Source organism: Fukomys damarensis, unplaced genomic scaffold (assembly GCF_012274545.1).
Source record: "Fukomys damarensis isolate Sample0158 unplaced genomic scaffold, DMR_v1.0_HiC HiC_scaffold_17, whole genome shotgun sequence".
NCBI classification, from domain to species: Eukaryota; Metazoa; Chordata; class Mammalia; order Rodentia; family Bathyergidae; genus Fukomys; species Fukomys damarensis.
The window spans coordinates 492169-515521 of NW_022900929.1; the positions used below are offsets into that span (position 1 = coordinate 492169).

The following is a 23353-nucleotide window of genomic DNA, read 5'->3' on the forward strand; positions in this document are numbered from 1 at the left end:
AGTATCTGGATACAAGGTGAATACCCAAAAATCAATAGCCTTTCTACACACAAATAACAGACACATGGAAAGAGAAATAAGGGAAAAAATTCCTTTCACAATAGCATCCAAAAAAATGAAGTATCTAGGAATCAATCTAACAAAAGAAACAAAAGATCTCTACACTGAAAACTACAGCACTCTGAAAAAAGAAATCGAAGAGGATATAAAAAAATGGAAAGATATCCCCTGCTCCTGGGTAGGAAGAATCAACATAGTGAAAATGGCCATACTACCGAAACTGCTATATACATTCAATGCAATGCCAATTGAAATTCCAACACTATATTTCACAGAACTAGAAAAAAGAATCCAAAAATTCATTTGGAACCACAAGAGACCTAGAATAGCAAAAGCCATTATAGGCAACAGTCACATGGCACCAGGTGTAACAATTCCCAATTTGAAACTATACTACAAAGCCACTGTGATAAAATCAGCATGGTACTGGCAAAGAAATAGGCCTGAGGATCAATGGAACAGACTGGAAGACACAAAAACAAATGCAGATGTACTCAGCTACCTCATCTTCGACAAAGGAGCTCACCATCCTCAGTGGAGGAAAGATAGCCTCTTTAATAAATGGTGTTGGAAAAACTGGATATCAACCTGCCACAGATTAAAATTAGACCCTTATCTTTCGCCATGCACTAAATTAAAATCCAAATGGATTAAAGATCTAAATATTAAAACAGAAACATTAAACTTGCTGGAAAGTAAGTTAGGCAGAACTCTGGAAGACATTGGTATAGGAAAAGACTTTATGAACAAATCCTCAGTAGCACGGGAACTAGCAGAAAGAATCAACAACTGGGATCTCATCTTACTAAAAAGCTTCTGTACTTCAAAAGAAACCATTAGCAGAACTAAGAGACAATCTACAATGTGGGAAAAAATTTTTACCAGCTGTACCTCAGACAAAGGACTATTATCAAGGATATATAAAGAACTCAAAACAATCAGTCCCCCCAAATATAAAGACCCGATCCAAAAATGGGCATCCGAAATGAACAGACATTTCTCATACAAAGAAGTAAAAGCAGCAAGAAAATATATGAAAAAATGTTCCACATCACTGGTCATTCGAGAGATGCAGATGAAAACAACACTGAGATTCCACCTCACCCCACAAAGAATGGCTGCTATCAAGAAATCACACAATAACAAATGTTGGCGGGGTTGTGGGGAGAAAGGAACCCTTCTCCATTGTTGGTGGGAGTGCAGACTGGTGCAACCACTATGGAAATCAATATGGAGATACCTCAAAGAGCTTGGACTGGAGGTTCCATTTGATCCAGCCATCCCTCTGCTGGGTATCTTTCCAAGAGAACTAAAAGAATCATATCACAGAGAAGTATGCGCACCCATGTTTATAGCGGCACAGTTTGTAATAGCTAAATCTTGGAAACAGCCTATCTGCCCATCCGTTGGAAACTGGATAAAGAAGTTGTGGTTGTTCTATAAAATGGAATATTACTCAGCCATAAAGAACAAGAAAATAGATTTATTCATAGGAAAATGGATACATATTGAAGATATACTCCTAAGTGAAATAAATAAGTCACACATGTGTAAACACCAAATAGTTTCCCTGGTGTAAATAATCTGCAACAATGCAGAAGATTCTAATAAGACTACTGACATTTAGAAATGGGAACAAAGGAGCTAAAGGTGTAGGGAAGGTGGGATGGGTAGGGGAAGAGTAAAAAGGGAAAAGAAAAAAATGTGAGAGAATGAAAAGATGAAAATAAAGTGTTTGTAGATGGGGAGGGGAGGAGGGGGTGAAGGGAGGGCAGAGGTGAGGGGAAAAAATGAGAATCAAGACTTGTCATGTAGAGGTACAAGATCTCAACAATGAATGTAACTGTACTGTATCCCTAAAATGTACCAATAAACTCAATTAAAGCTGAAAAAAAATAAAAAAATAAAATAGCCTCAAGAAAAATTAGAAATTAACTAAGGGAATAAAAAATAAAAATGAAAACTATACCACTCTAAAAAATGATATCAAAGAAAACATCAGAGGGCCGGGATTTAACTCAATGGTTCGGTGGCCTGCCTCACAAGCACAAGGAACCGAGTTCGATCCCTGGTACAAAAAAAAAAAAAAAAAAAAAAAAAAAAAAAGAGAGAGAGAGAACATAGGAAAATTAAAAGATATCCTTGAGTGTGGACCAGAGCAGCACAGCTGCAGGCAGATCCCAGTCAGGGCCCCACCTCATCCCCACAGTCTCAGGTACACAGGCATAAGCCAAAGGCTTGCCCATAAAAGAGCTGCACAGGTACACAAGCATCAGCTATAGTCATTCCCCATACTATTGGCAAGTGCACACAGATCCTGGCAAGCAGTGGTATGGACCAGAGAGGCATGGCTGCAGGCAGATCCCAGCTTGGGTCCTGCCATGACATGATAGGCTTGGGTACACAGGCCAAAGCCAAGGGATCACATGGAAAAGAGCTACAAGCAACATCCAGAGGCTCATCCTGATAACATCAGTAAGTGCATGGAGAACTTAGCCAGAAGCCTGCTCAGATACCAGGAACTGGTGTGTACAGCCCCCAGACAAAGGTCCTCCCAGAAAACAGAAACATAGGTGCCCAAGTCAGAGGCACACCTAGATAGCATCCCAAGTGTGCACAGGCCCCACCAAAGTCTGACCAGACAACAGATCAGCTCAGGAATCCAGGCCATCATTATGAACCCAGGAATTAGCATACCGGTGAGCATCAGAGAAAAGGTTGCTCAGTGGCTTGCTGAGAATTGAAGCCCACTGGGTAAAAAAACAGTTATTTCAACAAAGGCACAGCAGGCTGTACCTGTGGAAATGAGAAGACATATAAACAAGTCTCAAAACCAGACTTCCAGATCACCTAAGGCAATCCCAAAAGACAACAAGATGGAATAATCCAATACTTAACCGCCTGGACTCCCTGAACTGGGAACCAGAGAGGATCTGGAAAAAAATGACATCAGAAAAAATTTCTCAGACAACAACAGAGATTGTAACCATAGTGTAAGACATCATTAATAAATCTAGAGCAGACATATATTTTAAAAAATAAAAGCTGAGGAACAAGATGAAATCTCAGCATAGGAAACAAATGGATTCCATAAAACAGATGCTGCCTGCCTTGCAAGCACAAGGACCCGAGTTCGATCCCCAGTTCCAAAAAGAAAAACCCAAAAACAAAAAGGTTGTCAGATTAAAAACTCCATTGAAAGTTTACACAGCAAAATGAGACAATGTGGGGACAGAATTTCAGATATAGAAGATAGGATTGCAATTAGTAATCAGGAAAAGAAAAATTTCTTAAGAATACTGAGAGGCCATAGAAAACAACCTAGCAGCTGCTAGACAATGCAAAGAAGAATACTATAAGACTGACTGGAGTCAATGAACAAACAGGAGAAAGTGCAGATGACATTTTTTGAAAACTGCTGAGAGAAGTAGTGGCATAAAATTACCCAAATAGGAGAAAAGAACTTGACATACACATAAGTGAAGACTCGAAATAGCTGTGATCAAAAAAATCTAAAACTAGGCATAAAATAGTTAAGATTCCAGAAACCCAACAGAAGAACAAAATTCTAGAAGCTGTTAGAGGAAAAAAAACAAATCACATACAAAGGAAAGCCCATCCGATCACATCAAACTTCTCAACACAAATGCTCAAGACAAGAAGACCTTGGAGTGACATATTTCAAGCTCTAAAGGAAAACATCCTTCAACCCTGATTGATGTACCCTGTGAAACTATCTTTCAAAACTGATGGATAGGAGCACCTTAAGAACTTCATGAACACCAAAACAGAACTCCAAAAACATTTAAGTAATATCCAGGAAAAATACAATGAGGATCAGAACCCCATGAAACCCAGTAGTATGAATCTATCAGGCACAACAAGAAATTAAATGCAAAGGTGGGAATCCAACAAAAAGAGTTGTGACAAGGATAAGTCAATGCATATTGGTTATAACCATAAATGCTAATGGTCTCAATGCACTAATCAAAAGAAATAGCACGGCAGAATGGGTCCAGGAGCAAGATCCAACAATATGCAGCATAAAAGAAACACACTTAATTCAAAATGAAACTCATAAACTGAAACTTAAAGAGTGAAAAACAATACTACATGTGACAGGAACCCCAAAAAAAAAGCAAGAGTAACTGTCCTCCTCACAGATCAAGTAGATTTCAAACTAACACTGATGGACAGAGACAAAGAAGGACACTAAATTATTGTAAAGGGAACAATCAAAAAGGAAGAGATGATGATCATAAATATAAAAGCACCAAACATTAGGGTGCCCCTATTTACAAAGACTTTGTTTCCATTTTTGCCTTTTCTCATTTTTTTTCTTGTCCTTTATTTCCTTTCTTCTTCCCTTCCCACTTCCCCAAAACCTTTAGCCCATGTCTTCCAATTTGACATTATCAGTTATACAATTTGGATCTTATTTACACTTTTAGTTTTTCACACCACAGAAAGTATTCAGTACTGGGGGCCAGGGATTTAGCTCAGCGGTTCGGTGGCCTGTCTTGCAAGCGCAAGGACCAGAGTTCAATCCCCAGTTCCAAAAAAAAAAAAAAGTATTCAGTACTTACACATGTGTGTCTTATTTATTTCATTCAAGAGTATGGCCTCAATATGCATCCATTTTCTTATTAAAGACTCTAGTTTCTCATTCTTTATGGCTTAGTATTCCATTTTATAGAAAAACCACATCTTCCCCTCCCCATTTACACTTTATTGCCATAAACTCAATGAGTAAAAAAAAAGAAAAACCACATCTTCTTTATCCAGTCTCCAACTGCTGGGTAATTGGGCTGTTTCCAAGTTTTAGCTATTACAAACTGTGCCGCTATAAACATGGGTGTGCATGTATCACCGTGGTATGATTCATTTAATGCTTTTGGAAAGACACCCAGCAGAGGGATACCTGGGTCAAATGAAACCTATAATCCTAGTTGTTTCAGGTATCTCCGATTTCCACAGTGGTTGCACCAGTCTGCATTCTAATCAACAATGGAGAAGGGTTGCTTTCACCCCACAACCCTGCCAGCATTTCTTATTGGTTGATTTCTTGATAGCAGCCATCCTTTCTGGGGTGAGGTGGAATTGGAGTATTATTTTCATCTTCATCTCTCAAATTAACAGTAATGTTGAATATTTTTATATATTTATTTGTTGCTTTTACTTCTTTTCTTAGAAATCTCTGTTCATTTCAGATGCCCATTTTTTAATCAGTCTTTATATTTTGGGGGTTCTGATTTTTTTTTTTTTTAGTTCTTTATGTATTCTAAATAATAGTCCTTTGTCTGAGGAGCATCTGGTAAAACTTTTTCCCACATTGTAGGTTTCCTCTTAGCTCTGTCGGTGGTTTGTCTTGAAGTACAGAAGTTTTTAATTAGATAAGATCCCAGTTGTTGATTCTTTGTGCTAGTTTCTCTGCTACTGAGGATTTGTTCATAAAGCCTTTTCCTATACTAATGTCTTCAATAGTTCTACCTAACTTATCTTCCAGCAAGTTAGTGTTTTTTTTTTAATATTCAGATCTTTAATCCATTTGGATTTTAGCTTAGTGCATGGTGAAAGATAAGGGTTTAATTTTAATCTCTGGCAGTTTGAAATTCAGTTTTTCTAACACAGTTTATTAAAGAGGCTATCTTTCCTCCAGTGAGGATGGTTGGATCCTTTTTCAAAGATGAGGTAGCTGAGTACATCTGGAGTTGTTTCTGTATCTTACAATCTATTCCACTGATCCTCCAGTCTTTTGCTTTGCCAGTACCATGCTGTTTTTATCACAGTGGCTTTGTAGTATAGTTTCAAGTTGGGGATTGTAATATCCCCTGCCATGTCCTTGTTGCCTGGAAAGGTTTTTCCTATTCTAAGTGTCTTCTTGTTCCAAATGAATTTTTGGGTAATCTTCTCTAGTTCTGTGAAATATATTGTTGAAATTTCAATCAGGATTGCATTGAATCCATATAGCAGTTTTAGAAGTATGGCCATTTTCACTGTATTGATTCTTCCTACCAAGGAGCAAGGAATATCTTTCCAGTTTCTTATATCCTCTTTGATCTCTTTTTTCAGAGTGCTGTAGTTTTCAGTGTAGAGGTCTTTTGCTTCCTTCAACAGATTGATTCCTAGACACTTCATTTTTTTTAATGCTGTTGTGAAAGGAATTGTTTCACCAATTTCTCTCTCAGTGAGTCTGTTATTTGTGTACAAGAAGACTACTGATTTTTCAGTGTTGACCTTGTATCCAGCTACTCTGCTGAAAGTGTCAATTAAGTCTAGAAATCTTTGGTCAGAATCTTTTTAGTCTATGTAGAGTATCATATCATCAGCAAATAATGACAGTTTAACTTCTTTCTTTCCTATTTTAATGCTTTAATTTCTTTCTCGTGTCTAATTACTGTGGCTAATGTTTCCAAAACTATATTGAATAGGAGTCATGATAGTGGTCATCCTTGTCTTGTTCCTGATTTTAGCATGAAGGTTTTCAGTTTTTTGCCATTTAGTATGATGTTGACTGTTGGTTTTTCATAGATAGCTTTGATCAAGTTGAGATAAAGATTATCTATTCCCATTTTCTGCACTATTTTTATTATGAATGGGTGTTGAATTATGTCAAATGCTTTTTCTGCATCTATTGAGATGATCATATGGTTTTTGTTCTTGACTCTGTTAATATACTGTATTACATTTATAGATTTATGAATGTTGAACCACCCTTGCATCCCTGGGATAAATCCAACTTGGTCAGGGTGTGTGATCTTCTTGGAGACCCTCTGTATTCTGTTTGCCAGTATCTTTTGAAGATTTTTTCACCTATATTGACTAGTAGGATTGGCCTGCAGTTCTCTTTTTTTGGTTGGTCTTTCCCTGGTTTGGGAATCAAAGTAGCACTTGCTTCCAGGAATGAACTTAGAAGTATTGCTTCCCTTTCAATTTCATTGAAAAGTTTAAAGAGGAGTGGCAGTAGTTCTTCTCTAAATATCTTTTAGAATTCAGCAGTGAAGCCATCAGGATCTGGGCTTTTCTTAGTTTGTAAATTTTTAATTAAGTTTTCAATTTCAATGACTGTAACTAGGGTATTTAGAATTTTCTTATCTTCTTTGTTCGACTTTGGTAATTCATAAGTATCTAGAAATCTGTCCATTTCTTCTGTGTTTTCCATTTTGCTAGAGTACAGTTTCTTGAAGTAGGTATTGATGATCCTCTGGATTTCTGCTGGATCTGTTGTGACTTCACCTTTTTCGTTCCTAATTGCATGGATCTGAGTACTTTCTTTCCTTTTTTTGGACAAGTTTGGCTAAGGGTTTATTGATTTGATTTTTTTCTTTCAAAAAACCAATTCTTATTAGTTTTTTTTGTATTGTTCTCTTAGTCTCTATTACATTTATTTCTGCTCTGATCTTTATAATTTCCTCCCTTTTATGAGCTTTGGGTTTTGCTTGCTCTTCTTTTTCTAGCAGCTTAAGATTCATCATTATATTGTTTATTGGAGCTCACTCTATTTATCTAGTGTGGGTATTCACTGCTATGAATTTTCCATGTAGAACTGCTTTCATTGCATCCCATAGATTCCTGGATGCTATATTAGAATTATCATTTATTTGTAAAAACCGATTAATTTCTTCTTTAATTTCCTCTCTGATTCATTGGTTGGTCAGGAGAGTGTTGCTCAACTTCCATGTGTTTGTGAAATTCTTGCAGTTTATTATACTACTGATCTCCACCTTAATTGCACTATAGTTTGATAATATACATGGGATAACTTCAATTCCTTTGCATTGATTTAAATATGTTCTAATATAAATCTACCACCTACTTAAACTTGTTCTATGAGCTAGTATATGGTCTGTTTTGGAAAATCACCCATGTGCATCTAAAAGAATGTATATTCTGATTTACTTGGGTAGAACACTCTGTAGATGTCTATTAAGTCCAATTGTTCAAAAACTTGGTTCAGTTCTAGTATTTCATTGTTGATTTTTTGTCTAGATAATCTGTCTATTTGTAACCATAGGGTACTTAGGGCCCCCACTATAATTGAATTAGTGCTTATTTGGTTTTTCATGTCCCTTAATATTTGTTTTATATAGTTAGGGGCATTAGTATTTATTGCATATATATTTATGATTGTCATGTCTTCCTCTTGGATTGTTCCTTTTAAAAGGATGTAGTGGCCTCCTTTGTCTCTCTTAATTAGTCTAGGTTTGACATTTACTTTGTCTTCAAATAAGATACCTCCCCCAGCTTTTTTCTGAACTTGTCACATGGAGAACTGTTTCCCATCCTCTTACTTTCAGTTTATGAGTTTCTTTTTTAATTAGGTGTGCTTCTTCTATACAACATATTGTTCGATTTTGCTTCTTAGTCCATTCTGCCAGTCTATTTCTTTTGATTGGTGAATTGAGGCCATTGACATTGATGGTTATAACTTATATATATTACCCTATCATTGTCATGTTATTGTCCTGTTTTTGGCTCTTTTTAATTTTCCCCCTCTCCCTTTAGTTTCTTGCCTTGCCTAATTGATTTGCTCTGTTGAGCCTCATGGTGTTGTGACTTTCAATTGTCTTTTTCTAGGATATTGTTTATAATTGTTTATAGTACTGGTTTTGTATTCATGAAGTTTATCTGGTGTTCTTTGTCATGAAAGTATCTTATTTCCCCATCCATTTTGAAAGAGAGTTTTGCAGGAATCATCAGTCTAGGTTGAAGGTTGTTTTCTTTTAGGGCTTGAAATACCTCACCTCAGGCTCTCCTTGACCTGAGGGTTTCAGTTAAAAAGTCTTCTGTGATTCTGATGGGCTTTCCTTTGCATGTGATTTGTTTCTTTTCTCTTAACTGCTTGTAGTATTGTTCTTCTGTTGAGTTTCCAGAATCTAGACTACTATATGTCTAGGTATAGTTGTTGTTTTTTTTTTTTTTAATCATTGCTCGTTGGAGTGCTACATGCCTCATTTATCTGTATGCCAAATTTTTTCCTCTGTTTGGGAAGTTTTCTGTCATTAATTCTGTGAACAGTTTTTTATGTCATTTGTAGTTTCTCCTGCTACTTCATGGGTTCCTATCAGTCTTACGTTATTCTTTGCATCATCCAGGTGTTGTTGGATCAATTTCTCATGATCCCTTCCTCTTTTTAAGAGATCTATCTTTTCATGGTCATGGACTGCAATCCCATCTTCTACATCTGAAATTCTACCTTCACATTCATTCATTCATTCTGCTGTGAATGCTTTAAATAGTTTTTAACCTCCAGGATACCTGTTTGAATCTGTTTCATGGATTTCATTTCTTTCCTATGTTAGGCATTCATGGTTTCTATTTCTTTCCTATGCTGGACATTCATGGCTTCTATCATGGTCCTGAAATCAACTTTTTTTTTTTTTTGGTCTGTTTCTGTTCTAGGGTCTCTAATCATGTCTTTCATGGTACTCACCATCTCTGTAGTTATCTGGGAAATTATTTGTTTTGAATTTTTCTAGAGCCTCATTCATCCATTTTGTTACTTCCTGTGCTATCAGCTCAGGGTGTCCTCATGGTTGATTGTCAGACTTTTCCATCTTGTTTCCCCTAGAACTTGCCATTGGTGTACTGGAAGTCTGTTTTGTGCCTTGCTTAAGTGTTTTCTTATTTGTATTTTTGTTGGTGGTGATGTCCTCTTTTTAATTCCTGGGTTAGTATTTCAATCTTCCTCTTATAGCTCTTCTTTAGGTTTTGAGTCTCTAACGACTCACAGACACTCTCATTTTCATAATATTAGGAAGGACAACTCATTAAATCAATCACAACCCTTTAGCCCAATTGATACTGTCAGTAACACAATAGCATCCAGCAAGCTTAGAAATTGACAATTTGTGGTAGTTATTAATTACCTTGTGGTAATTATCTATTACCTTTGTGGTAGCTATCTATTACCTTTAACTATGTGAATTAAATCAAAATCAAGGACTATCCCTAAATGTTTTTAGTTAATAAACTTTTCAATATAGCAACTTTACCCTTCTAGATGGGGACTTAGAAGGTGTTGGGAGAAGAGGAATAGATAGGTGGAAGGAAAGGAGAAGGTTTCGAGTGAAACCAAAGGACACAGAATGATCATGGAAATTCTAGGAAATTCTTAAAGACAAGAGGGACATACACAGTGCAAGAACAAAGACATGAATAGGAAAAAAAAGTAATAAGGAAGCTATAAATTGTACTCACTTTCCTTTGAAACTAATGACAATCAAGTGAAGGAAAAAGAGAGAAGGAAGAAAAAGAAAGAAGAAATCCAAATTAGGGCAGGAACAGGAACAAAAAGGGAGATGAAGAATAATGTGAGGAAGCAAGAGATTGAGTGGGGGAAAAAAGAAAAAGGAAGAATTTGAAGAGTGGGAATAAACAAAATTTTAAAAATTAAAACTAAGAGGAAAAGATAGAAAACAATTTGAAGGGCCTCTCTGCTGTCACAATAGACAATGTGGGCAGCAATGTGCAGAACTATGTCAGTTAGTCTCAGCTCGCCAATGGCAGACCCCTGAGATTCAGGCTGAATTCTGGCTGCAAGGCCCAAATTGAGCTCCCTCACCTCCTTCAGGGTCAAACTCTGCAGGGTTCTACGGCAAGTTCCAGCTGCCCTTCCCCTGAAAATAGTCCAAGTTCTGATGCAAGGTGGTGATCCCTTCAACTTACCAACTACAGAGGTTTGGTGTTCCTTTATTGTGTTATTCACTTCTCTTCTATCTTCTGGAGTTTAGTACAATGGCCTTTATGACCACCTGTGCCTCCGCAGTGTGGATCCAGGTACCAGCACAACCAGGAGACCCAAGATCACAGGGTTGGGGGGAATGCTGAAGAGACACCCATGCAGCTGGGCAGTCCTCACCAGTCTGCTCCAATGAAGGCCCGGGGTGCTAGAAGGTAGGGAAGATACTTAGTTCCCTGTGTTGTCTGGGCAGCCCTCACTGGTATGCTGTGATGAAAGCCAGGGGTGCTGGAGGATGGAGAATCTGCTTAGCTCCCTGAACTGGCTGGCCAAAGTGGGTAATTCTTAAAGTTAGCTGTCCCCGCAAATCTCCAGCAAGTCTGTGAGGTACTCTGTCTTCACTGCTTGAAATGTTTCAGCACTTGAATCCTTGGCAGGGAGACCACAGAGTAAGATGTTCATGGTTTTCAAAAGTAAGCACAACTCTTCAATATCTTTTCTAAACACAAAAAATAGACTCACTGAGAGAGAAATGGGGCAATCAATTCCTTTCACAACAGAATCCAAAAAATTGAAATACCTAGGAATCAACCTGATGAAAGATATCAAAGACCTCTACTCTGAAAACTACAGCACTCTCAAAAAAGTGATGGAAGAAGATATCAGAAAATGGAAAGACATCCTTTGCTCCTGGGTAGGAAAAATCAACATAGTGAAAATGGCCATACTTCCAAAACTGCTATATAGATTTAATGCAATCCTAATTGAAATCTCAGCAGCATAATTCACAGACCTTGAGAAAACAATGCAAAAATTCATTTGGAAACAGAAGAAACTTAGAATAGCAAAAGCAATTCTAGGCAACAAAGACAAGGTAGACTTGAAACTATGCTACAAAGCTACTGTGATAAAAGCAGCATGGTACTGGCAAACAAATGGACCTGAGGCCAGGGATTTATTTCAGTGGTTCCCCTGCCTGCCTCACAAGAGCAAGGGTGCTAGTTTGATCTCCATACCAAAAAAACAAAACAGAGCTGAGGACCAGTGGGACAGATTTGAAGTTGCAAAAATAACTACGGATACACTGAGCTACCTCATCTCCAGATAAGGAGCCAAACACACTCAATGGAGGAAAGATAGCCTCTTCAATAAATGGTGCTGGAAAAGGTGGGTTTCAACTTGCCACAGATTACAACTAGACCTATATCTCTCACCATGCACTAAACTAAAACCAAAATGGATTAAAGATCTAAATATCAAAACAGAAACACTAAACCAGCTGGAATAGAGACTAGAGATTAGAACTCTTGAAGACATTGGTGTAGGAAAAGATTTTATGAACAAAACCTCAGTTGTCCATGAAATAGCACAAAGAATCAACAAGTGGGATCTCTTCTTATTAAAAAGCTTCTGCACAACAAGAGAAAGGACCAACAGTGTGAAGAGACAATTCACAATGTGGGGAAATATTTTCACCAGCTGTTCCTCAGACAAAGGTCTAATGTCTAGAATATATAAAGGACTTAAAAAATTGGATCTCCCAAATTTAAAGACCCAATTCAAAAATTGGAATTTGAAATGAACAGACATTTCTCAGACAAAGTAGAAATAGCAAATAAACATGAAAAAATATTCAACATCACTGGTCACATGAGAGATGCAAATGAAAACCACACTGAGATTGTACCTCACACCAGAAAGAATGGCTGCAATCACTGGTCATTTGAGAGATGCAAATGAAAACCACACTGAGATTGTACCTCACACCAGAAAGAATGGCTGCTCTCCTGAAATCAACCAGTAACAAATGCTGGCAGGACTGTGGGGAAAGAGCAACCCTGCTCCACTGCTAGTGGAAGTGTAGACTGGTGCAACTGCTGAGGAAATCAGTATGGAGACACCTCAAAAAACTAGGATTGGCAGTCTCATTTGACCCAGGTCTTCCTCTGCTGGGTATCTTCCCCCAAAGCATTAAAAGAATCACACCAAAACAATATATGTGCACCTATGTTCATAGCAGCACAGTTTGTAATACTAAAACTTAGAAGAAGCCCATTTGCCAGTCAACTGGAGAATGGATAAAGAAAATGTGGGTTTTATTAGAGTACTATTCAGCCATGAAAAATGAGAAACTAGAGACATTTATAGCTAAATGGGTGTACATTGAGGTGATACTCTTAACTGAAATAAATAGGACAGGCACATGTAAATACTTAATAGTTTTTTAGGTATGAGAAACTGAAAGTATAAATAAAGACTAAAAGGTATAACAGATACTTTGAAATAGGAAGAAAAGGGGCAAAGAGTAAGGGGTATTGGAGGGATGGGGAGAGGAAAATAGAATAGAATTAATATGAGAAAATGAAAAAATGGAAACAAAGTATTTGTAAATAGGGAGGGAGGAGGGGTTGAAGGGAGGGAAGGGGAATGGGGAAAAAATAAGAACCAAGATGGATTATGTAAAGGTGCAAATTTGCAATGATGAACATCATTAAATTATATACCTAAAATGTACTGATAAAATTAATTTTTTAAAAATGAAAAGATATCTTTTCTACCTGGATATATGGAGCCAATGTAGTAAAAATGGCCTTACTTGAAAAACTGAAAGTGTAATGAGATCCAAACTGTATAACTGACAATGTGAAATAGGAAGAAAAGGGCTAAAAGTGTAGGAGAAGTGGGAAGGGTAGGGGAAGAGAAATAAGGGAGAAGAAAAATATGAGAAAAGGAAAAAATGGAAACAAAGTCTTTGTAAATAGGAGAGGGGGAGGGGTTGAAGGGAGGGCGGGAGTATGGTAAAAAATGAGAAGTAGATCTGCCATGTAAAGGTATAAGATCCCAGTGATAAGTGTAACTGTACTGTATACTTAAGAAGTACAAATAAACTCAATGAAAAAAAGAAATCTGACACACAGATTTGATGTAATCCCCACAAAAATGCCAACATTCCTAACAGAATTAGAGAAAAAGAATATTAAAATTCATACAGAATCAAAAAATATTTATCAATGAAATTCTGCACTGTCATGTTGTCATGTATATGGGGCCCTCACCAAAGCTGGTGCCATGATATTTCATCTTCCAGAACATTGGGTTAAATAAAATTCTTTTCTTTCACTCCCCAAGATAACTGTAAACTACATGAACTTAGCCTCAAGTATTTCATAACATAATTACCAGAAAATGAATTTACACAGAAACTGGGCCCAGAAATGAGCTCATACCTATAATTACACCTGAAAAAAAAAAACAGAAGTAATTTTGGAATTAAAGAGTATTCACAGTTTGGGAGAGTTTGGAAATGGCAGGATCAGGCCACACACTCAATTGTAGGAAAAATGAAGAGATAACTGAAACAGTGTGGCTGAGAGGAAGTTGCCACAGAAGACTAGGCCCTAATCTCCCACTCCCAACCTGTCACTGGCTCACTTAATAACCAGAAGACATTTTCACTCTCAGCTTTCCAGTTGACCCTTTAGAACAATGCGTTCTTAGTTTTGGACACCAGGCTACTGTGATGTTAGATAAAAAGAATCCGATGTTGTAGATTTTGATGACAGGGAATAAAGACAACATTGATAACAGAAACAAGCATCCAGCTAGAAAATGTTGCAATTGGAATAAAGCCACTGATGAGAGAGAACAAGTGTTTCATGTTTTGTGATAACACTGTCTTACTGGCATAATCCTGATTGAACATTAATCAATGACCCCAGATGACCACATAAAACTTACAGAGTTCAAGTTATACTTAAGTCTCCATTAAGTAGGATGAATATAGGAATTTGGCTCACCCTAGAAACACACTATAAGGGACAAGTCTAGTTCCTGCAAATAAAAGTCAAGATTTCTCTGGCAATTTCCCTCAGAAAATATACATCAAAGTAGAACCTAAAGGGCTGATGTTTTGGGGCCATCAGTGATGACACACACCTTGTGTTTTTCAACAGCAATCTCCACATGGTATAATACTTGCTGATCATTAAACAATGATTTGAACTGACCCCATGAAACTTAGAAAGTTCAGAGTATAATCAGTCTACTCTACACAGATTAAGAAAGCTCACCCCAGTAATAGACTATCAGAGACATCTCTTAACCTAAAAGACAGTTAACTGCACACTTAGAAGTTATATTTGCCAAAGAAGTTGCCTAGTGGAAATTTATTAAATCACAATTAATTCACAACCATTAAAACATCCAGAGAATTTTAATCAATAAAACATAATGCTGGTGAAATTACTTTAGAAAAAACAAAGCTAGAATTTTTCACATTCTGTACATAAAACAAGCCGGGGTTGCTGTGTACTATAATAGTTAATAATAGAATGGGCCAGTTGGAAGCCATGAATACTACGGTTTTGTGGACAGTGACTTGAAATCATATGGAAATATAAAATTTTTAGTAACAATAAATGTAGAGAAGACTGAAATCCAACATTATTGAAATTTTGTCAGCCCATTTTTCATTAATAGTATATAAAGGCAAAAGTTTAAAATTAAATAGTGTAATAGAATGGATACATAATATATGCAGATGTAGTTTCACATCAATAATGTATTGAGGTAGTACAGAGCTACAAAAGAGTAGAGACTTTCTATGCAACTAAGGTTAAATTGAGTTTAGCTTAAAATACATCCTAATTTTAGGATGTCTCATGCAATCCCCCAGTACAAAAAAGAATATAGGAAATCACAAGGTCCCAAGTCTGATCCCTGGTACCAAAAAATAAAAGAATATAGGAAATGGAAAGAAATCAAAATATGTCACTTTAAAGTATCAAACACAAAAGGAGACATCAAGGCAAAGAATAAGTTTTTATAAAGGTGTAAGATATGCAAAAGACATAACAAAGTTACAATAGAAAGTTCTTTCTTATTGGTATTACTTTTCATGTAAATGGACTAAACTGTCCAATCAAAAAAACATGCATTGGCATAACTGACAAAAAAAACAATTATGGATTTCACCATGTGGCACAAAGTGAAGAAGGGTTCTGGGAACTCGTAGACAACCACAAGGAAACCTACACAGCACAGAAATCCAGAAAAACAATGCAGAGAAGTGGACAAACATTTCTTGCAACTCCACCTTCTCAGCTTGGGTCAAAGGCTCATTAAGCTATAAATTAATACGAAGTAAGTGGCCAACTCAAAAAATCCCAGATATTACAAGCTGACCAGTAATCCCAAAGCAAGAAATATAGTCCATACAGTCTTTTACCCCACCTAGAGATTAGGTCTTGAAAGCAGCTCCTGCACCACTTCCTGGTCTAGAACCTTGCCAACTGACTGAGGGCTATAATTAGAAGCTGTCTTGCAAGGGGTCCTAGTCTTAGAGACTAATTCCCCCTGGGGATTGGAATGATCATAGTGATCACAATTAGGATCACCATCCTAGTAGATGGGAGACTCCTACTGTGTGGGAAAAGGCCACATGGGACAGTCTTGGCTGAGAGGAGTGGGAAACAGCATCTTAGATGGAAGTTTTAGCAACATGGATCATGAGCTACTTGCTTTCATGACTCTACAAATAGGAGACTGACAGAAAGAGGAGAGTGTACACCTGTGGTGGATGATTACAGCATGCTTGGTCCTCTTGTCCACTTCTCCATCACAGAACTTAGTGGTCTAAATGCTCACCCTGCCCCAACCTCTCACCAGTTTAGAACTGCATGGCAGCTTGGGCATTTGCCACACAATGCACACTCATCTGGGTTAAAGATGTCTGAGACAGCCCACAAACACCAAAGCACAGGTACTAAAAACTGTAGGCTGCAGTCTAAACATAAACACTCCCATTCACATCAAAGTCCAAGGAACTTAACAGAAACAGAATATCCACCCATACGGACAACAGATCATACTTGGCTGTTTAAACTACACCCAGACAGAGGAGGTGGAAGAAGCATGCACTTGTCCAGACTCTGCTGAGTCTGGGTTTGGAGACCGGCTCTGGCTGACAGTCAATTGCCATGCTCCTAGGTGTACACACAAAAGCCCTTCCTAGGACCTATGTCCCATGGCAGTGATAATTATTTCTACTTGCCCAACATAAAGCAGCATATGCACCACACAGAAAACTTGCCTAAATTATTTCACATAAATGAAGAGGAAGCAAGCAGAATTAATCATCTTTTTGGTTTTGTTGTCTTCCTTCTTTTGTGCATCTATCCTCTCTCCAGCTATCCATGTTTCTAATTCTTTCCCATTTTTATCCCCAACAATTATCAGACTGTATTAATCTATTCTTCCTTCAATTAGATTCTTTCACTTATTTTCTTTTCCAATTTTCTCGTATTTCTTCTGTTCTTTTTTCTGTTTCACACATCACGCCTACTGTTTTCTCCCTTTTCTTATTATTGGTTTGATTTGTAAAGATGGAAATCTGACTCTATTAGCATGAAGTAGGCCCAGAGAGGGCTGGAAGATCCAGGGATAAACAGCAGGCTAGCAGTCCTAGCCACAAGACAAGCCACAGTCCTTGCAAGTCCTAAACTCAGTGTGAGGATTAATTCTAAAAGTGACTTGTCTTGCAGGACAGGCAAGCTTTGGAGAAGAGAGCCACTGCAGCCTTAACCATTTCCTGGAGTGTTATAATGAGGAGTTTATCTTAAGAAAGGGCTGAGCTACTCTGGGGATCAGAAGTCAAAGAACAAGCACATTTCAGGATCTGTGGGGACTTTCCTGCCACAGTGACCTTATGCCAGAAAGCTTCAGGAAACTCTAGTGGAGAGGGAAAGAGTTAGTCACAGAAACTCTGGGAAGTTTAAGTAACAGGGAACTCAGGCTGTGGAGGGAATGGTGGTAAGTGGCAAATCTGTAATGAGAAGTGAGGCCCATCATGTATTTCTGAAGAAGCTGTCTGAAAATGCAAGAATTGAGCCTAGAAGACTGCTTAGTTTCCTTCCCTGTGCCCTTCTGGCATGAAATTCAGTAATCTATTTGCTTTCATAACCTTCAAATGTGTTTGTGGATACTGCTCTACTTGAACATTTGCCCTGGGTGTATGGATAGAGGACCTTTGAAGCAAGCAGGGCACATCACCAGCCCACTTACCATAAAATCAGCTGGGGACTCCAGTGCATCCAGGTACAGAGAAGAAAACACTAAAATCTTCTTGAGTGAATACATCCTTCAGACTGACAAAATGCCATTAGCTGGCCCTGTCCAGTGGGAAAAGTAGGCTCAGTGTTCAGACAGCCACAGCCTGGTAAGTGCAAATGAAAAGGAAAACAATCCCAGATGTGACGCACTATGTCTCATCTATACCTAGTGGATTCCTGTGCTTTAGGTAATATAAACTGCATACTGCAAACTCTAGGTAATATAAACTGCATTAAACTTTTCTGGTGCAAACACCTTAGCACAGAGAAATCTGGGGGGACTCCTGCTTCTTTCTTTCTGTCTCTCTCTCTCCCTCTCTCTCTCTCTCTCTCTTTTGGTTTTTTGAGACAAGATCTTGCTATGTAGTCCAGAATGGCCTTGAACTCACAGCAATTCCTCTGCCTCAGCCTCCTGAGTGGTGTGATTACAGGTCTGTGCCACCACACCTAGATTTTTTTTTAATCTCTTTTCATTCTTTTTTTTTTGTTTGTCTTTTAAACTTTTCTTTTTTGTTTTTTTCTGTTACTTTATTTTTTATTCTTTCATTGGATTTTTAAATCATTTCCTCTGTTCTCTTTTTCATCTTACCTTCCTTTATTATTTTTTATTAATTTTATTGGTACATTTAAGGTATACAATATAATGACATTTATCATTGGAAATTTGCACCTTTACATAATACATCTTGGTTCTTATTTTTTCCCCATTTGGCTGCCCTCCCTTCAACCCCTCCACTGTTTCCATTTTTTCTTTTTCTCATATTAATTCCATTCCCTTCTTTCTTTTCCCCTACCCCTCCCACTTCCCCTTTGCACCTTTTCTTCCTATTTCACATTATCTATTATGCCTTTTAATCCTTATTTACACTTTCAGTTTCTCACACTAGAGAAACTATTTGGTATTTACATGTGCCTGTCCTATTTATTTCACTTAAAAGTATGGCTTCAATGCACTTCCATTTAGCTACAAATGTCTCTAATTTCTCACTTTTCATAGCTGAGTAGTACTCCGTTTTTGTTTTGTTTTGTTTTGTTTTTGGTACAGGGGATCAAACTCAGGTCATTGCGCTTGCAAGGCAGGCACCAGAACCACTGAGCTAAATCCCTGGCCCTGTTTGTTTGGTTTTTTAATCACATTTTCTCTATCCAGTCTCCAGTTGATGGGCAATTGGGTTGCTTCCAAGTTTTAGTTATCATGAATTATGCTGTTATGAACATGGGTGCATATATATCACCATGGTAGGATCTTTTTAATTATTTGGGGAAGAGGCCCAACAGGGGAAGACGCCCAGCAGGGGAAGACATAGGTGGAATAGGACTTCCAATCCTAGTTCTTTGAGGTATCTCCATACTGATTTCCACAGCAGTTGCACCAGTCTTCATTCCCACTAGCAGTGGAGCAGGGTTGTTCCTTCCCCCAGCCCTGCCAGCATTTATTATTGGTTGATTTCATGATAGCAGCCATTCTTTATTTTATCCTGCTTCTACTTAGATTCTTTTCTTTAAATCCTCCATTTTAAGTATGACTTTATTATTATTGCATTTAATCTTTATTAATTTTTAACCTTTCAGTTTACTATATGTGTCATTCATGGTTATATGACATTCATGGTTATATGACAGCATAAATTGAGTAAGAACCACCTAGTAAATCTCTGGGTATATCTGTGAATTACTAACACATAGACTGCAAACTGAGAGAAGACTGCAAACTGAGAGAAGACTGCGGTGGATGTGGGTGCCACCAACAAATAGGCTTGTAGATTGGACAAAATAAAAAGTTAAGTAAGAAAGAAGTTTACTCTTTTTCTTCTGAGGGCCTCCAGTCTTCACCATTGCCTTTGAATGCTGGCCTTGCATTCCCTAGGGCTTCCGGCACAAACTCTTCCACTTCCCAATGCAGACTCCAGCTTTCTGATACCACACCAGTGCTCTGCAATGAACTTCTGTGTCTGACTTTCAACTGCTAGTAGATCCTCTGGCTTTACATTGTGCCAGTTTAGGTTCTTCCACCTCTAACTCCTCTCCTTCTGATTCTGTAATCCTACCTAATAAATTACCTGTGTAACTTTACATATATTTTAAGTTGAATCTGTTCCTCTAGTAGACTCTAACACACCATACATTATTGTTGCTTTACACTGGTACCTCAGTCCACAAATTTGATTCTTTCCATGATTCAGGTTCCAAACTGAATTGGATGAGAACTGAATCAAAATTCCCCGTAAGATCAACACTGAACCTAATAATGGAATTTTATGTATTTCTCATCCAACTCAGTTCGCTACCAGAATCATGGAAAGAATTAAGTTTGTGAACCAAGGTACCAGTGTATTTTCGATTTTTAATGGCATATACTTGCTGTATTTAATTAATGTGACTGTTAACTGTCATTGTCAACTTAACCAAATTAGGAGTGCCCTAGGAGATTAGTAAAGCACACTTCTGGATATATCTTGGTGAGACACAAACTCTAAAGTTCAGAAGACCACTCACTGCCCAGCCACACAGATAGCTCATGACTCCTCCTCTTCCACCTCCAGCACCGCAGCCCTTTATCGGAGCAGACCAGTGAGAAATGCCCACTGCCCAGGCATGCAGGGAGCTCTCGGCTCTTCCTCCTCCACCTACAGCATCCCGGGCCTTCATCAGAACAGAATGGTGAGAACCACCCACCACCCAGCCACTCAGGCACCTCTGCAACATCCACCCCCACACACTCTCAGGCCTCCTGGTTGTGGTGGCACCTGGATCCACACTGCAGAGACACAGGTGGTCATAAAGGAAATATTAGCTCCAGAAGATAAGACTAGAAGTGAACAACAGCAACAAAGGCACATTAGCTCTCTGGAGTTAGTAAGTTGAGTTCTTCCATCAGAACTTGGACTATCTTCAGGGGAAGGACAGCTGGAACGTGCAGTAGAACCTTGCAGAATTCAACACTACAGGTCAGGAATCCCAACTTGGGCCTTGCAACCAGAATTCAGCCTGAATCTCAGGGATCTGCCATTGGCTAGCTGAGACTAATTGCCTTAAAACAACTTCCAACCTAGACTGATATACCTTGCAAAACTTTCTTTCTGAATGGATGGAGAAATAAGATATTTCCATGACAAAGAAAACCTGAGTAACTTCATGATACAAAACCAGCACTACAAATAGTTCTAAGCAATATTCTAGAAAAAGACAATGAAAGTCACAACACCATGAGGCTCAACAGAGCAAATCAATTAGGCAAGGCAAGAAACTAAAGGGAGGGGGGAAAAAATTAAAAAGAGCCAGTAAGAGAACAATAACATGACAATGATAAGTCAATCCATATCAGTTATAACCAGCAATGTCAATGGCCTCAATTCACCAATCAAAAGAAATAGACTGGCAGAATGGATTAAGAAGCAAAATCCAACAATATGTTGTATGCAAGAGACACATCTGGTTCAAAAAAAAATTCATAGAATGAAACTGAAAGAATGAAACACAGTTCTCTATGTGACAGGAGCCCAGAAAAAAGCAGGGTAGCTATCATATTCCAAAGTAAATTTTAAATGAAAATCGATTAAGAGAGACAAAGAAGGTGACTGCATCCTTGTAAAGGAAACAATCTAAGAGGAAGACATGACAATACTAATTATATATGCACTGAATATTAATGCCCCTAACTATATAAAAAAATATTAAGGGACATGAAAACACAAATAAGCACTAATACAATTATAGTGGGGGACCTATATACTCCACTGTCACAAATAGACAGATCATCTAGGCAAAAAAATCAATAATGAAATACTAGAACTGAACCAAGTTTTTGAACAAATGGACTGAATAGACATCTACAGAGTGTTCCACCCAAGTAAATCAGAATATATATTCTTTTTGACTGCACATGGGTCATTTTCCAAAACAGACCACAAACTAGCTCACAGAACATGTTTAAATAAATGCAAAGGAATCAAAGTTCTCCCACATATATTATCAGACCACAGTGCAATTCAGCTGGAGATCAACAGCATAAGAAACTGCAAGAACTCCACAAACATATGGAAATTGAAAAACATTGTCCTAAACAATCAATGGGTCACAGAGGAAATTAAAGAAATTAGACAGTTTTTACAAATAAATGACAATGTCAATACAACATACAGGAATCTATGGGACACAATGAAAGCAGTTCTACATGGAAAATTCATAGCAGTGAATGCCCACACTAGGATAGAGTGAGCTCAAATAAACAACATAATGAGGAAACTTAGGCTCCTAGACAAAAAAAGACCAAGAAAAACTCAAAGCTTATAAAAGGAAGGAAATTATAATGATCAGAGCAGAAATCAATGCAATGGAAGCTAAGAGAATGATACAAAAAAAATGAATTGAAGAATTGGTTTTTTGAAAGAATAAATAAATTTGATAAACCCTTAACTAACCTTGTCAAAAAGGAAAGAAAAGGCTCAGATCCATGCAATTAGGAATGAAAAAGGTGAAGTCACAACAGATTCAGCAGAAATCCAGAGGACATCAATACCTACTTCAGGAACCTGTACACTAATAAAATGGAAAACACAGCAGAAATGGACAGATTTCTAGATACTTATGAATTACCAAAATTGAACAAAGATTTAAAAATTCTAAACACCCCAATTACAGAAATTGAAATTCAAAACTTAATTAAAAATTTACAAACTAAGAAAAGCCCAGGTCCTGATGGCTTCACTGCTGAATTCTACAAGACATTTACAGAAGATCTACTGCCACTACTCTTTAAACTTTTCAATAAAATGGGAAGGGAAGCAATACTTCCAAATTCATTCCTGGAAGCAAGTGTTACTTGGATTCCAAAACCAGGGAAACTCCCAACCAATAAAAGAAAACTTCAGGCCAATCTCCTTAATGAACAATTAAGATGCAAAATTCCTCAGTAAGATGCTGGAAAACAGAAAACAGAGGATCAAAAGATCACACACCCTGACCAAGTCGGATTTATCCCACGGATGCAAGTATGGTTCAACATACATAAATCAATAAATGTAATACACTATATCAACAGAGTAAAGAACAAAAACCATATGATTATCTCAATAAATGCAGTAAAAGCATTTGACATTTGACATCAATACCCATTCATAATAAAAAAAAACCTGCAGAGTATGGGAATAGATGGTCTTTATCTCAACTTCATAAAAGCTATCTATGAAAAACCAACAGCCAACATCATATATTAAATGGCCAAAAACTGAAAACCTTCACAATAAAATCAGGAACAAGAAAAGGATATCCACTATCCTGTTCAATATCCTGTTCATATCCACCACTCCTGTTCAAAATAGTTCTGGAAACAGCCACAGCAATTAAACATTAGAAAATTAAAGCAATAAAGATAGGAAAGAAAGCAGTTAAACTGTCATTATTTGCTGATGATATGATACTCTACATAGAAGACACAAAAAACTCTGCTAAAAGACTTCTAGACTTAATTGACACTTTCAGCAGAGTACCTGGATACGAGGTC

General features: G+C 37.6%; 1 protein-coding gene across 2 annotated transcripts in view; it reads right to left on the reverse strand.

Moving 5' to 3' along the window:
- The window catches only part of Zscan25 (zinc finger and SCAN domain containing 25), a 54897-nt gene that overhangs the window by 14245 nt on the left and 17299 nt on the right, over positions 1 to 23353 (reverse strand). Inside the window, exon 7 of one of the 2 annotated variants that reach the window (XR_004517653.1) lies at positions 10729 to 10949. The gene's annotated coding sequence lies outside the window, so the exon portion shown is untranslated. Of the gene's footprint in view, positions 1 to 10662; positions 10950 to 23353 lie in introns of those variants that run through there. The other variant, XM_010642702.3, reaches the window with a different exon arrangement.